The 15,599-nt window shown below is 47.0% G+C and overlaps 2 protein-coding genes across 20 annotated transcripts in view; one reads left to right on the top strand and one right to left on the bottom strand.

Annotated features, from left to right (window-relative positions):
• The window catches only part of AACS (acetoacetyl-CoA synthetase), a 415,323-nt gene that overhangs the window by 358,094 nt on the left and 41,630 nt on the right, over positions 1-15,599 (bottom strand). The window lies entirely within an intron of this gene.
• Positions 12,364-15,599, top strand: part of NCOR2 (nuclear receptor corepressor 2) — a 352,014-nt gene continuing 348,778 nt past the window's right edge. For 14 of the 19 annotated variants that reach the window (XM_079957718.1, XM_079957725.1, XM_079957721.1 and 11 more), the window contains exon 1: positions 12,365-13,012. The gene's annotated coding sequence lies outside the window, so the exon portion shown is untranslated. Of the gene's footprint in view, positions 13,013-13,576; positions 13,778-15,599 lie in introns of those variants that run through there. The other 5 variants (XM_079957706.1, XM_079957722.1, XM_079957708.1 and 2 more) reach the window with 3 other exon arrangements.

Here is a 15,599-nt window from a genome sequence, read left to right as displayed (position 1 = left end):
CTGTTGTCCAATTGGAGCACTCGCAGGCCCATGTTTCCCAGTTGTCATTATTTATACTACATTTTTAAATATTTACCTTGAGAGAGTCTTTAAACCTCTTTTGTTGACCACTGCCATTACGCTTTCCATTTTTAAGTTCGGAATAGAGTAGTTGCTTTGGAAGACGATAATCAGGAATCTGCACAACATGACCAGTCCAACGAAGTTGATTTTGAAGAATCACTGCTTCAACACTGGTGATCTTTGCTTCTTCCAGTACACTGGCATCTTTTGAGCTTTTTTTATCCACCAGGTATTCTTTTGTTCTCTGGTTCTTCTTTGAACCTCAGCCTTAGCATTGGCATAGGTTGTTTTTTTAGTGGCGCAGTTTTTATCTCTTTTCCAGATCGGAAAGCCTTCCGTTTCTTGTCAATAATGTGTTCAGTCTCACCGTCATTCTTATCAAACCAGTCCTGGTGTTTCTTGGTTTGGTACCCAATAGTTTGTTCACTGGCTGCAATAATGGATGTTTGTAGCTTGGTCCAGTGTTCCTCAATGTTATCAGGGAATTCCGAAAGCAGATGATCCTTAAGAGTCGTTTGTAAGCAATCCCACTTAATAGGATCTTGAAGGGCTTGAGTGTTCATTTTGTGCTTTGGTTTCCTTCCTTGAAGCCTAAATTATATAATAGTATAATTCGGTATATAAATAATTGGTTTTAATAATTGTATTAATTGGAGAAAATTGGTGTTGTTATAATGAGGTTGTTATGGAACAATATTTAAAAATCAATAAAAATGTGCTAAAATGTATGGTGCGGATGTGATGTTTGATTCCTGTTTGAAATCCTGTTCAGCACCAACAATATTGAGCGAGGTGGGCCATTGATCTGACTAGCTATGGTGCTGATAACACCAGGGTTGCAGGTTTGACCCCGTATGGCGCAGCTGCATATTTCTGCATTGCAGGGGGTTGGACTAAGATGATCCTCAGGATCCCTTCCAACTCCACAATTCTGTGATTCTGTATGAGGCAGCCTCCAATGCTCTCTCCTTGGTGTCATGTGGGCGTGCAGCAGCCAGGCCATGTGATCAATAGGACTCTGCAGGAGTAGGGCCTACCTAAGTTTGTTCTGGAGAGGCAAGGCGCGGATACACAGGTGAGGCTGATTGGTAACTCACAGCACCTGGTGGCAAGAGCCAGGAAGGGATATAAGATCAGCATTTTCCCTTCAGCTCTTTGCCACAGCAACATGTTCCTTGCCTCGCTGCGTTTGACTCCTTGCTTCTTGATCCTCGGACCCCTGACTCCTTGACTCCTTGCTTCTTGAGCCTCGGACCCCTGACTCCTTGCTTCCTGACCCTCAGAACCTTGGCTTCTTGGCTCCCAGCTCTCTGACCCTCAGACTCTTGGCTTTCTGACTCCTGGCTTCTGGACTCCCATTCCTGCTCCCACCCTGCCATCTTGCCCCCGGTCCCAACACCCCCAGCCGGGTCTTCGATCGCCTGTGAACCGGACCGTGACAGTTTACTGTGGCCAACCTACGTCCGGGCCAGGGTGCAAGATGGACGGAGCCCGGCCTATTGATCTTGTCACAGTGCTGCAGAACCTCCACACGCAGGTAGCTATGCTCCAGGGGGAGGTTCAAGCGCTTTGAGTGGCCCCTGCTGGAGCCCTGGCCCAATCTGCTCCCCCCGTCCCATCGCCAGAGAGGTTCAGGGGGGGAGCGTGGGGCCCTTTGAGGCTTTGTATGCCAGTGTTGGCTGATGTTTGCCACCTGTGCAGCAGACTTTCCCACCCCACGGAGCCAGGTGTGCTTTATGATCAGCCTCCTTGTGGGCCTGGCACTTTCTTGGGTCACTCTAAACCTTGAGGCCGATCACCCTCTGCTGGGGACTTTGGACAACTTCATTGCCGCCCTAGAGGGCATGTTCGGGGAGCCAGTGGCGTAGCGTGGGGGGGTACAGGTGGGGCCGGCCGCACCGGACGCAACATCTGGGGGTTAGGGTTAGGGGGCGCGAATCCATGGGTTAGGGGGCGCAAATCCATGGGTTAGGGGGCACAAATTACTTGCCTTGCCCCGGGTGCTGACAACCCACGCTACGCCACTGCGGGGAGCCGAATCACGCCCAGGCGGCTGAGATGGCCCTGCAGAACCTCCAGCAGGGGGCTCGCCCAGTTACCGAGTACGCCTCAGAGTTCAGTCGGTGAGCTGCGGACACCCTGTGGAATGAAGCTGCCGGTCGGTTCTACTTCCATCAGGGACTTCATCCCCGCATTAAGGATGAACTGGTGCAGGTGCCCCCCCCCAGCCCTGATGGACTTTATCACGTGTGTTAACATTGACACGCGTCTGTCCGAGATTCCAGGATCAAATCAGAAACCGGGACAGCTTTTCTAAATCAGGGACATCCCTGCAAAATAAAAATAATAATAACAATTTATTATTTCTACCCCGCCCATCTGGGCCCTGAACCTCAGTGTCTGGGTTGAACGATGGGGGTGGAGACACTTCCTCAAGTATACTGGAAAATAGGGACACTTGGAGGGTCTGGTATTGGGCCAGCCCTGAGGAACACTAGGTTCAATCCCAGGCAACACTAGTTAAAAAGATCAGATAATCAGTGATGTGAGAGACAGTTGTCTGACACCCTTCAGAGTCAATGCCAATGAGTATAAACAATACTGGTCTCAACCAGGAATGGACTAAACTATCTATTCCAGCTCTTTTAGTTTCTAATTGTTGCAAACTTAATTTCAGTTCTCTACATTTATGCAGCAATCAGTGATTTAAAAAAACATGGAAATTATTAAGTATCTCTCCTAATACACATTTTAGGTGTGGTTTAAACTAGTAAACACATTCTTGTAAGTAATTTATCCTACAATAATGCATTTTATATATATTTTCACTGACATGTACATTTTCATACACATATTCTTCTAATACATACATTTGTGTTCACAGTATGTTATTTGGAGAACTGCATTGCAAAAATGGGAGACCAGCAAATTTCAAAGGCTAGATATGTTTTTGTTTGTGTATTGGTTTGACAAGTGCAAGTTTCTCATTAAAATGCAAACAAAGCTGAATTACTCCTCCATCCCTAACTTAGGTGAACAAATTATTTTAAGGCAGCTTCCTATGTTCCATTCCAAACCACAGTTTCCAGTGCTGTTTGGGAAGTAAACTATGGTTAGTGCACATTCAGAAGTGTGTGTGTGTGTGTGTGTGTGTGTGTGTAGAAAGGGAAGGAGGGAGAGAAATGGGGAGGACGAGGTGTGTGAACACCAAGCCTCTTGACAAATGGCCTGACCAAGTACTTTAGTATGCCAAAGTATGAAACAAAGCTGCATCTCATTAGAAGTGTGAACATTTGCCCTACTTTACAGAGGACAGACCCCTGTTTGAAAGTGTCCTCTATTTGATGGGCTGTTTAGTCTGAGCATGGTTGAAAGAAGAGAGCAGCAGAGGACATGAAGCTGTCATGGACTGGCTGGATGCAAAGGAGTGGTGGGAGGCATCAATGGGGAACCCCCAAGGGGACCTCCAGGGGACCGAGCCTCAGAGCCAGGAGATTGGTGGCGGGAGGAGGCTACATGGTCAGGAGGAGAAGACTGGGAGGAGGAGGTGTCGGAAGTTGAAAGAGCAACAGGGTTTAATGAGCAGGATAAGGAAGTAGCAGAGAGCAGTCCAGAATCAGGAGCAGAAGCAGAGAGGGGTCAAGAGTGGAGGCAGGTTGCTGAATAATCCAGAGAGTCTCCCCCTTCTGCGGTGACCAGCCCCCCCTTCAATGAAGAGAAATCAAGAGGGCAGAGCAACAAGACAAGACGCTGGGGAAGGAACCAGGGGAGGAGCCTTAGAGAGCGGTGGGAAGCCAGAGACCCTCAGTCCTGGCAACTGCTTCCTTGGGGCAAGATCTACTGAGAAGGGTTGCTGTGACTCCCAGGGGCTGAGATCCCTTTGCCCTCCCCTAAAGTATTTGAGGGGGCTGCCCGCCCCAGAGTTGATGGGCATTGCCATTCAAATGGTGTGCATGCACCTCATCATGTGATCGCCCCCCCCTTATTTTATTAAAGTTGGCACCCTTGCTGTGACCACTAGGACTGAGCTGTTTGGGTTTATTTGAATAAAGAGTTAACTTCAATGACATCGACTGATTTATGGTTTTATTGCTGACCTATGCCTCACTCCACCTTTGGACAAAAGTGGCCATTAGCAGTTATTTATTTATTTTTAATTTAGCAGGATTTATGTATTGCTTTAATCATCAAAACTTCTAAGCGATTAGCACCTGGATGGCAGACTGAGCAGACACACAAATCACTTGGTCTTTCCCACTATGGTGAGACATAATTGTGTTTCTATTTAAGTTATGTTATAGTAATGATTTCTAAATGTGTGCCCCTCTCTCTATGAATCAACATATGCACATTTTATGCAGATCTATGCCCTCTTCTTTGGTGATGCCTTTCTCCTTCTGGAGCAATGTGAAAACGGTCACCTTCATAACTAAGCACACAGACAGCTGGCCATGGGGGTTTGTGACATGTGGGGGTCCTTTGCGAACAAATCAATGTTGAAAGGTTTCCCGTAAGGCAGAAAGCATAGAAACCCCAGGACTGATTGATTTTAATGGCCTGATAGTTGTAATTAAAAGGATTGTTCCTTCATTTTCAAATCCTGCTGGAAGATAATGGCCATCTCTGTGTCTTTATTCATTTTATTTTTAGTTTTGATGTGTCTCTTAATTTTTGAGATTTTGATCTGGCAACAGTGACCTGGACAGCTGTCTTTAGAATGAGGGAAGAACTGAGACTGACATCTTGGTGATCAATAGTAGGTGGTTGTTTGGATATGAAATGTGAAGGAGCAGCTCAGAGTTTACACACACCTCTCAAAATACTTGGCTTAGCCCAGCGCGTTTGGCAGTATCACATTAATCATTAGTGCTTCAAGGCATATTTGGTCTTTTGCTCCTTGTTTTGTTTTTAATTAGTTTGTGTCCAATTATGCACTCTGTAAAACAGGTACTTATTTATAAGCAAAGAGAGGAATGACATGTGCCCACAAATGCAAATAATAGTAATTTGCCCAACTGTTGGCTTAACATTACCTGGGAAAGTTGCCTGATGTCATTCCTAAGGAATCTGGCTTTTTTAAAACTAAGTTTCCACTCCTTTTGAGCAGATCTGGCACCCAAGAGAATGTTAGAATACCATTCCCTTGCTTAGTACAGTGTGGTAATGGGGGAGACATGATCCTACAAACCACCCTTCTGCTTCACTGCTTCCTCTCACTGCCACTGCACTGCCTGGCTTAATTCAAAGTGCTAGTTTTGATTTATAAAGCCTTATGCAGATCAGGACCCTAATACCTCAAGGACCGCCTCTCAATACATGAACTTGTGTTTGTCCTCAGAGACCCTTCTCTGTGTGTGGAAGGTGGCAACACGAGAATGGGCCATTTCAGGGTTGACTCCCCATTATTGGAATATTCTCCGCAGGTACAAGGCTAAAATATTTCTGTTTATCCTGACATTTGACCATTAATGTGGAGGATAGTGATATTTTATTTTTCTTTTATCCTTTTTTGTTTGTTTTTATTGCTCATCTTGTACTAGTGTGGGTTCCTTTCTATGAATATGATTGAAATAGCATTTTTGGGCATTGTGTTTTATGATAGTTTTATATGTGGTTTTAGTGTCTTTTATGCTGTAAATCACTTTAGGACATTTGTGTGAGTGTGAAAAGTATTGATGTTTGGGAATTCTAACAAAAATGGAAATAGGAGCAAAAATTGTTGATATTTGCTTGTTCATTCTTGAGATCTTCTGTCTCTGAGCTCCTGCCCTTTCTTCCACAGTGACACGTAGAGGCCCATAGCTTCCGCACCCGCATCCTAGAACATTTGAAGATGGATGGTAAGAAAAATCTCACTAGCATTGAAAACATGCTGTGGGCTTCCCTTTAAATATTTTTCCTGCTGCCCAGTACAGCGAGACCACCAACTGAATTTATCCACTATGTGCGTGACATGTGGAGCATTGTAGCAAATTAAAATTTTGGCTCCTGTTGTGGGATGCTTCATCTGGAGCATTGTGGGGAAATTAATGTGAGGGGCCCACAGCACTGATCAAAAGATTGTCACTACCACGGGATCCCAACCGGGGGGGGGGGCACACTGCAACCCCCAGCCTTTCCCAACCAACTGCCCTCCATATGTTTTGCCCTCTGCCAGCCCCAGCCAGCATGGCAAAGGGTCAGGGATGATAAGTGTAGTCCAAAACATCTGAAGGGCTCCAAGTTAGCATGGCTGAGGTACCCTATCGGCATGGACAGAACACCTAGCAATTTCGTAATTTGTGACTTGGCTCTTGGTCCTTGCTAAATAGACAGCGCTCCAATGATGCAAACTGCATATCATGCAAAGTCAGCATGGGAATGCAAACTCAGCGCCGGCAAACACCAGCAAGGATAACCTTGGCTGGTGCCAACCAAAGTGAAAGGCATCGGCATGTGAGTGCGGCTGGAGAGACAGAGAGCCCACACAAAGCCTCTTCGCAGATGTGGGAGGAAAGGGGGGAGCAGGCATCTAAGGAATGTGCAGAGTGCTTTCTGGCTCGCTCCTCTGATCAGAGGCCTCTGGAGAAATATGCAGCTGCCCTCTGACCCGCACAGCCTCCGCTCTGCAGGAAAGGGCAGCTGCAGACCAGGTGTGTCAAAGAACATCTTGGCTCCGGAAATGAGGATTTCGTTTTTATTTTGTGAACATTTGCTGCACTATCTGTTCTCTAAGCAGTGCCTCTGTAGGGAGATGTAATTGGTAGCCATCTAAGAAGTGCAGGATCATGGTTTATAAAATTTATGAGCAGGGTGCGGTGGGGAGAGAGACATTTTCCCTCCCTCCCTCTTTCATAATGCGGGAACACCAGGTCACCCAGTGAAACTGACTGGCAGTATGTTCAGTCCAGACAAGAGAACCACAGAGGCAGAATGGGCCTGGCAGGTCATCTAGTCCAACCCCTTGCTGGATGCAGGGTTTCACTGCAGGATTTTGCTACATGCCCAGCTTCCCCTTAAACCCCTTGTCAATAGGCAAACAGCTTGGAAATAAGTTCAGAGCTCCTCCTGTTTACAGAGCATCATTCTGATTTACTTGCACGAAGCTCACCTGGATTCTAACTGGATGAGTTGGTTTGCTTCCACCCACCACCTTTCAACGTAATATCTGAAAAATCATTTGATGTGAGGAAGAGCTTTCTGCCACTACATAACATGTTTTGTGAAAATATATTCTTTGTTCCATCATACTGCTAAAGTCAGATACCATTAGGACTATAAAAGATGCTGAAAATCATGCAATTATTTGTGCACACAAAAATGGGACAATGAGTTGGCACAGTCACAGTTGTAGTGCACAAGGCTGAAATGTACAGCTTGGGATAAGTTTCTGCAATCTTGGTTGAATTTGATATGGCCCTTAATATGCCTGAAATACTGTCATTTGAACTTTGTGAGGCAGAAAGGAAAGATCTTCATATAGATAAAAACAGCTGTGTCCTAGGTCTCAGTTCAGTGAGATCCAACAGATCTCGCCAATGAGCTGCAGAAACTGAGCCCCAGAACACATCCCAGAATGCTTTGCAACACCTAGGATTCATAGAATCAAAGTATTGTAGAGCTGGAAGGAACCCTGAGGGTCATCTAGTCCAACCCCTGCAATGCAGGAATCCCAACTAAAGGATGAATGATAGGTGGCCATCCTGTCATGGCTTGCATTTTTAGGTACACCTTTGCTTTAAAGTGTAGAAATACTTTCTATTCTATTGATTCAAGAAGGTTCTGGAACTTTCTCTCAAGGTCATGCAGGAGCCTGGCTTTCTCTTTCTCTTCTCTTCTTGGTTCTGTCTTTTGTTCCTGTGTGGTGATCTGTACGTAGTATGTTTAAGTGCGAAGGTTTTGCTGGAACTGGATTTGTAAGGACTATGCCAATCCTGAACTATTTAAAATTTTAAAAGATGATGCTGTTAAGGTGCTACACTCAATATGCCAGCAAGTTTGGAAAACTCAGCAGTGGCCAGAAGATTGGAGAAGATCAGTCTACATCCCAATCCCAAAGAAGGGCAGTGCCAAAGAATGCTCCAACTACCGCACAATTGCACTCATTTCACACGCTAGCAAGGTTATGCTTAAAATTCTACAAGGAAGGCTCAAGCAGTATGTGGACCGAGAACTCCCAGAAGTGCAAGCTGGATTTAGAAGAGGCAGAGGAACCAGAGACCAAATTGCAAACATGCGCTGGATTATGGAGAAAGCTAGAGAGTTCCAGAAAGACATTTACTTCTGCTTCATTGACTATGCAAAAGCCTTTGACTGTGTCGACCATGGCAAACTATGGCAAGTTCTTAAAGAAATGGGAGTGCCTGATCACCTCATCTGTCTCCTGAGAAATCTCTATGTGGGACAAGAAGCTACAGTTAGAACTGGATATGGAACAACTGATTGGTTCAAAATTGGGAAAGGAGTGTGACAAGGCTGCATTTTGTCTCCCTGCTTATTTAACTTATATGCAGAATTCATCATGCGAAAGGCTGGGCTGGATGAATCCCTAGCCGGAATTAAGATTGCCGGAAGAAATATCAACAACCTCAGATATACACATGACACAACCTTGATGGCAGAAAGTGAGGAGGAATTAAAGAACCTTTTATTGAGGGTGAAAGAGGAGAGTGCAAAATATGGTCTGAAGCTCAACATCAAAAAAACGAAGATCATGGCTACTGGTCCCATCACCTCCTGGCAAACAGAAGGGGAAGAAATGGAGGCAGTGAGAGATTTTACTTTCTTGGGCTCCATGATCACTGCAGATGGTGACAGCAGCCACGAAATTAAGACGCCTGCTTCTTGGGAGAAGGCAATGACAGGCCTAGACAGCATCTTGAGAAGTAGAGACATCACCTTGCCAACAAAGGTCCGTATAGTTAAAGCTATGGTTTTCCCAGTAGTGATGTATGGAAGTGAGAGCTGGACCATAAAGAAGGCTGATCGCCGAAGAATTGATGCTTTTGAATTATGGTGCTGGAGGAGACTCTTGAGAGTCCCATGGACTGCAAGAAGATCAAACCTCTCCATTCTGAAGGAAATCAGCCCTGAGTGCTCACTGGAAGGACAGATAGTGAAGCTGAGGCTCCAGTACTTTGGCCACCTCATGAGAAGAGAAGACTCCCTAGAGAAGACCCTGATGTTGGGAAAGATGGAGGGCATAAGGAGAAGGGGGCGACAGAGGACGAGATGGTTGGATAGTGTTTTCGAGGTTACCAGCATGAGTCTGACCAAGCTGCGGGGGGCAGTGGAGGACAGGAGTGCCTGGCGTTCTCTGGTCCATGGGGTCACGAAGATTCGGACACGGCTAAACGACTAAACAACAACAACATGCCAATCCTGTAGAGCTGGATTTGTGAACTGTTATGCTCTTTTACCTTCAGTAAATAATACTGGATGAAGTAGATTTTCTCTGAAACTTTTTTGGAACCCTGCACTGTGTTTACTCTGCTAAACTATGGGTTGAGGTTTGCTCTGGATCATTATGGAGCAAAACCATGACACATCCAACCTCTGCTTGAAAACCTCCAATGATTCCATGGAAGACATGCAAGACTTCTTCAGCAGATGATTCAGGGCAGATATTTTTGAAGCTAGAGAGGTTGAAAACTTTTAGTCATAACCGAATATATGCTCTGCAGCACCTAAGAGCCTTTTAGTATGACTCAGCATTAAGACACCTGCCTGGATGCAAACTGTCCCTCAAATAAGTGGGATTTTTTGGGGGAACTTTGTTCACAGCACTGCTGTTAATAGAAATGTCGAAGTGTTCCTCAAGAGCTATGCCTGGTACAGATGGAGGCATTCATCAGAGCTAGGGCTTGGATGTATTCTGTGCTGTAAAATATTTCCGCATCAACTTCAGCCAAACTTCTCCAACGTGAAAGTCCAAGTTCTGTGGCCAGTGTCATTCCTGCAAATTTCACTTTTGCATAATGTATTCTGCATTGTCTACATTGTAAACTTGACAGTGCTGCATAATGTATTCTGCTCTTGCTAGCTATGGATAGGGGTTGGCATCTTTCAGCAGGTGCTAAGCACGGGTGATTCCTGGTTTTCGAGGCGTGTGTGTTCCTTGTGCACGATTCCCTCAGCGGGGCCTCTGCCCTGCACTTCCTCCTTGCTAGTGTTGCTACGGACTTGCCTTTTCCTCTGGCCTAATCCATACTGCAATCCATGCCACCTCCTGGAAAGATGGTGGGGAGGATTGACAAGGTTTATGGAGGCTACAGCTCTTTCTGCTTGGTCTCTCAGGGAGAGGAAGTGGCCAGGCACAACAAGCAAGCAGAAGCTGGGCCAGGAGGCTGCAGGCGTTGGCAGCGACCCCTCTAGGAGGCAGCGACCCCTCCTCTTGGCTGGAGACCAACCAAGCCCACCTTTAACTCCAGCTCAGCTACTAAGGCCCCACCTTCTCAGAAGGGTCCACCACTAACTCCAGACTGCCATTGCTGTTCCTCATTGCCCTTGTTTGTTCAGCTGCCCACCTACTAGCTGAGGGTGTGGATGCTGATGAAGAAAGCTGTGTGTGCATGTGTGCGCGCGTGCCTTTACCCTTGGGGGAAAGGAACATTAAGTAATTTTGAGTGCACGCATCCTGGAATTCACAATCCCTGGCAGATTGTCAGGGACTGGGCAGAGGAGGAATGGTGCAGACCACCTCCCCAGCCTGACCCTTCCAGAGAAGTAGAAGATAGTTCAGAATTACAACAGGGGTTTGAGGGAGGTCACATCTCAAAGGAAGATGAGAGGAAAAGTTGGGAAATAATGGGAGAGGAGGAGGAGGCAGAGCCAGAGCAGGTGGCTGACACATTGTCACTAGAAAGCATTCCAGATCCACCATCTCCCAGAACCCAGCGAGCCTTAAAAGTAGGAGAGCAAAGAGCTCGGAGACAGATGGCCCTAAGCGGCAGCCGTAAGGAAGGTGGTGCTGTTGACAAATGAGGAAGTGGGAGAGAAGGATAGGGGAGATTTACTCGGGACAATGCCATTATTCCAAGAGGCTGCATTCCCAAGCCCCTCTCTGTAAATATTGAATAAGAAGCAGATGGTAAGGACTTTTCCTGGTCTTCTCTGTTCCTGGCAACCTGCCGTGGGGGTTGGTTCCTCTGCCGCCTGACACATGTAGACTCTTATTCCTAACCCCAAACAAGCCTGAAGGTATATAGTGATGTGTGCACATGGAAAGGCACTCTCCACATGCTCAGAGGTGATATGTTCCCATCACTTCTCCTGCTGGACCACCTCTGGCATAAAAAAGCAGGTTCTGTGTGGCTCTGTCCTGTGCCTCAGAAAGTCAGTGTGACGATAGTGTGAGTAAGGCAAAGCTGTGCAACCTGTGGCCAGTGTCCCATGGTAGAAGTGGGGAGAGGGCTGTTGTGCTCAGAGTGTGTGCCTGGGCTTCCCAGAGGCATTTGCTGGCCACCATGAGAAGAGGATGCTGGCTTGGATGGCTTGTTGGCCAGGCCCAGCACAGCTCTCCTTAAGGCTCCATCGTCCCTGACCACTGCTTTGCCCATGTCTGGCTGGACGAGCAGTCGGTTCAATTTCCATAGAAAGCTTCCTGGGTGAACAATGAGCTAGTCATGATCTCTGAGCCCAACCAGGGCTCTTGTAAGAATAAAATGAAGACAGGGTCGATGGTACCTCACCGCAGCTCTTTGGAAGAGAAGGTGGGAGATGAACATAATGGTAATCTTCCTTCCTTTCGTTTCCTACCCATGCTTTATCATAAGGTCCCAGAGTGGTTTACAACAATAAAAAAACAATTATGGTATGAACCTAATAAGAATAAGAATACTAATACTGCCTGAAAACAACTCACTTCAGTAATGACATTTAAACCCTCACATCCGCAGCTTTGCTCCGTTTTCAGGGGGCGTGGAGAAAAATGAGTGAAGAGGAAAATGCACTTAGCGCATGTTCAGAGGAAATATGTACCTTTCTTCTAATTCATGTAGGGCAGCACTTGGCAGTCAAGCCAGTTCTAGGCCCGAGTCCTGGCTGAAAAGAAAAACAAGGCACTCACTCACTTCGCCCCGGGCTACTTTTTTATTTTTGCAGAGTGACAAAGTTCGCAGGGTTTTGTATGCTGGGTGGCTTTGCATCCTCCACGCCTCCTGGTTCCTTCACGACTGCTTAGCAATCAAATCGAAGCAAAGAGTGACACTTTGCGTGCATTCCACACACCAACAGACATGCACACATGCACACCAAGTCGCAGTGCTCCTGAAGTGGCACCTGCCCCTTTAAGAGAGGAGCCGGGGTGACGGCGGAGCGAGACTGTTGCTGTTGCAAGCAAAAGCGGAGCTGTGTTTTTTTGGCGTGAGCTGCCTGCTGCTGCTGCGGCGGCGGAGCGCAGCTATCAATCTTTCCGGCTCCCCACCCCTCCCCGGATCTCAGAAAGAATGAGGAGCTCAAACTTGGTGCTTTGCAAAGGCTCCAGCAAGGGAATCTGGAGGAGTTGCTCCTGCCGCCGCCGCCGCCGCCGCTGCTGCTGTTCCTCTTCCTGCTGCTTGTAGGTTCAGACATCTTAGAAAAAGAGGAGAGATTTCCGGGCACTCGGAGCAAGAGACACCCGGACTCGCTCGCTCCGCTTTTGGATTTACAAAACACGCCAGGCAGATGGGCAAGCAGGAGAACCAGAGGCGCCTTTTGCTCTTCCTCCCGGGATTGATTTAAGGAATATATTTTAATCGCTGTTTATCGGATTTGCTTTCTTCCTCGCTGTTTTTAAAAATATTATCTTCAATATTTTTTGTATTGCAACCTCGGAGGACCCCCCCCCCCCCTTCAAGCTTTCTACTTCGCTGATCTTTCTGAAACTGGAGCGAGAGAGGAATTTGAAAACAACACACACACACACACACACAAAAGGGATTAACAGTTAAAAAGCAGCGATGGAGGGAAAAGCAGCTGGTTTTGCAAGAAGGTAAGGCGGAGAAAGATTGAAGGGACGCCTCCTGGTCCCCTTCCCCAAATATCGCCCCCACCCCGCCCCACCCCGCTAAGAGGGCAGAAAAATGTGTCTAGATCAACGCCGATTCTCTCCCCGCCCCCAGTCTCGGTCGTTTCCTCACAGATGTCGGGAGTCTTGCCTATTATTATTATTTAAAAATATATATTTGGATGTGCAACGGAGATGACGATATCAAAGCAATGCATTTTTGAAAATCGGGCGGGGGGGGGGGAGATACTGCACGAGTTCCTGCGTGTAGGAGGAGTAACGGGGGGGGGGGGGAGAAGGCGAAGCAAATCACAGAATTCAAAACACAACAAAACACCCCCTTGTTCCGTCGCGGTCTCCTCCGCCTCAATTTCTCCTTTCCTTGTGGATCTGGTAGAAAATTCCCTGGAAGTGCTGTGTGCGCGGGGGGGGGGGGGGACGGGACCCTGGGAATTCCCTTCAGGTTGGACGGCGCCCCCTCCCCCGCCCGCCCGCCGAGTAATTTTAATTTATGTCTAATTTTGCGCGTGTCTTGGACGTGGTGAGATAGTTTTCCAGCCCCCGAACTCGGGGAGAGTCTTCTAGCGCCTTGATCCTGCCCTCTTCGACTTAAGTTCTGATAGATTCCAGCAAAGTTTACTTGCGAGCAAGGCTCCAGCCCGGCGCAGTTCTCGCTTGGCTGAAATCCGTGGGACTTGGCTCTTTGCTTAGGAGTCGACGGCGCACTCGGAAGAAAGAGTTTACACCCAGGTAAGCCTGGGTAGGATCGCAGCTTGGCAGTGACTCCGAAGCTGCGCTAGTTTACCTCGGTGCAAGCCTCCCTTGGCTGTGTGTGGGCGGCGGGCGAGGGGCAGATTGACCCAAGTCGGAATCCAGCCGGCTTTGGAGCCAAAGGCCAGGATTTTGATCCCTTAACTTGCGACTAAAAGTTGCATCCAAGGCTTTGGAGCTTGTTTCCAAGAGAGGCAGCGATCTTGCGCACGCTTACTTGAGAGTAAGACCGGTTGATCTTGGTATGGCTTACTGTTGCGTAAACATGGAGATACTGTAATGGGGTTGTGGGCCTGCAAGGAGAAAGAGAGAGAATGTACCAGAAATGCATTTAACTGAACTTGTGCTTGTTTTTCAATCTGGCTAGGCCATCCTGAGGGAGGAAAGTGACAAATGGTGTCCTTTGCGCTCCTGAGCTCAGGGAAAGAAAGTGGTTCCCCATCTGGAATTGTAAACACATACTAGAATTTCAGAATCCGGAGCAAATAGGTGCCAATTTGTGTGTGCTTTTGGTTATTCAAGAGTAGAAAATGCAGGCAGTTATGTGGCTGAAATCACAGTCCTTTGTGATCAAAACACGCCTGAGACTTCTCTCCTTTTTCCTCAACAACATTTGCAAAGGAAACTCTTCAAGTGGGGCTGGGGACTGACACAGCCTTCTACTCTTATCCCTTTCTTTCCTCCTCTGGTCACCCAAATGGTGGTTCCTTTTTGCTGGCCTTTTGTCTCTTCATGCTCTCCAGTTTCCTTGATGAGGGTTTGGTGGCAAGGAGCCACTGGGCTGCTTATTTTTCCAACCCATGGCCACATGGCAAACTTGTGACAGCAAAGCCAGAGATTTGGATTCCTGGAGTGAATGAGGAAGGGCTCTCCAAGGTTTCAGCTGGCATTTGGGCAACCTTGGTCCTTTGGAGGAGGCCCTGTCCTATCTCTCTTGCAGTCAGAAAGCTTCTCTGAGTAAACTCATCTTCCTTCATTAGTTTGTGTGTGCACCCTGTGGGAAAACAATGCGTTTGTGGTGAAACACAGCTTTGGTTCCTGTTTTGATAAGGCATTGAACATGCTTCTGTGTTGACTTCGGTGGTTGATATATAAATATTGGTTGGGAAAGTGAAGTTGGATTTCTGAGCATCTGTGTTTGAAGGAAGAAATTCAGAATGCTCTTGTGTTGATTTTTTGCTTTTGAGGTTTCTTCTTTCCCACTGTTCCTAACTCTGCTGCCTTTTTAAATTTTTCTTCTTGCTTCTTGGCCTGCACAAAGTACAGTTGGCAGGAGACTCAGTCCAAGACTCCCATCTTGGAGGCAGCTGCCCCATATCCCTAGCTGAACCTGCTGCTTGGAGGGTACTTCTTCAGGCTTGACACCCAGTGTGCCTTTTTTTATTTCCTGCATATGTGAAACAAACAACAAATGCACCTTCATCTTTAACTGGGTTGGCAAGCTTTTCCTCTCCCACGTTCCTGAATAGTCTAGATACGGTGTCTTGTCCCAGGGTTAATGAAGGCTTCATACAGTATTTTGTCTGCAACATTCTCTTCTAGAGGATATTTGTACAGTCATTTATGAAAGCTGCAGGCAGCCTTGAGTTGTGTGGGGCAGGAGTTGTGCTGTTTCCCAAGGAGCTTTATAGGCTCTTACCTTAGCCACACAACTCTTTATTGGGATTGGTTTCTGCCTTTTCTTTTCCCTGCATGTAAACACCTTAGCAAGTTTTGTCAGGGTGGAAAAACATACTTGCAGTCTCCTCCTTGGCCCCATCTGCACTATACATTTTAAACAATATCATATCACTTTAAACAG

Source organism: Podarcis cretensis (assembly GCF_951804945.1).
Source record: "Podarcis cretensis genome assembly, chromosome: 16".
NCBI classification, from domain to species: Eukaryota; Metazoa; Chordata; class Lepidosauria; order Squamata; family Lacertidae; genus Podarcis; species Podarcis cretensis.
Note: the sequence above shows the minus strand (reverse complement) of the source record. Positions and strands in the feature narration are given on the sequence as shown.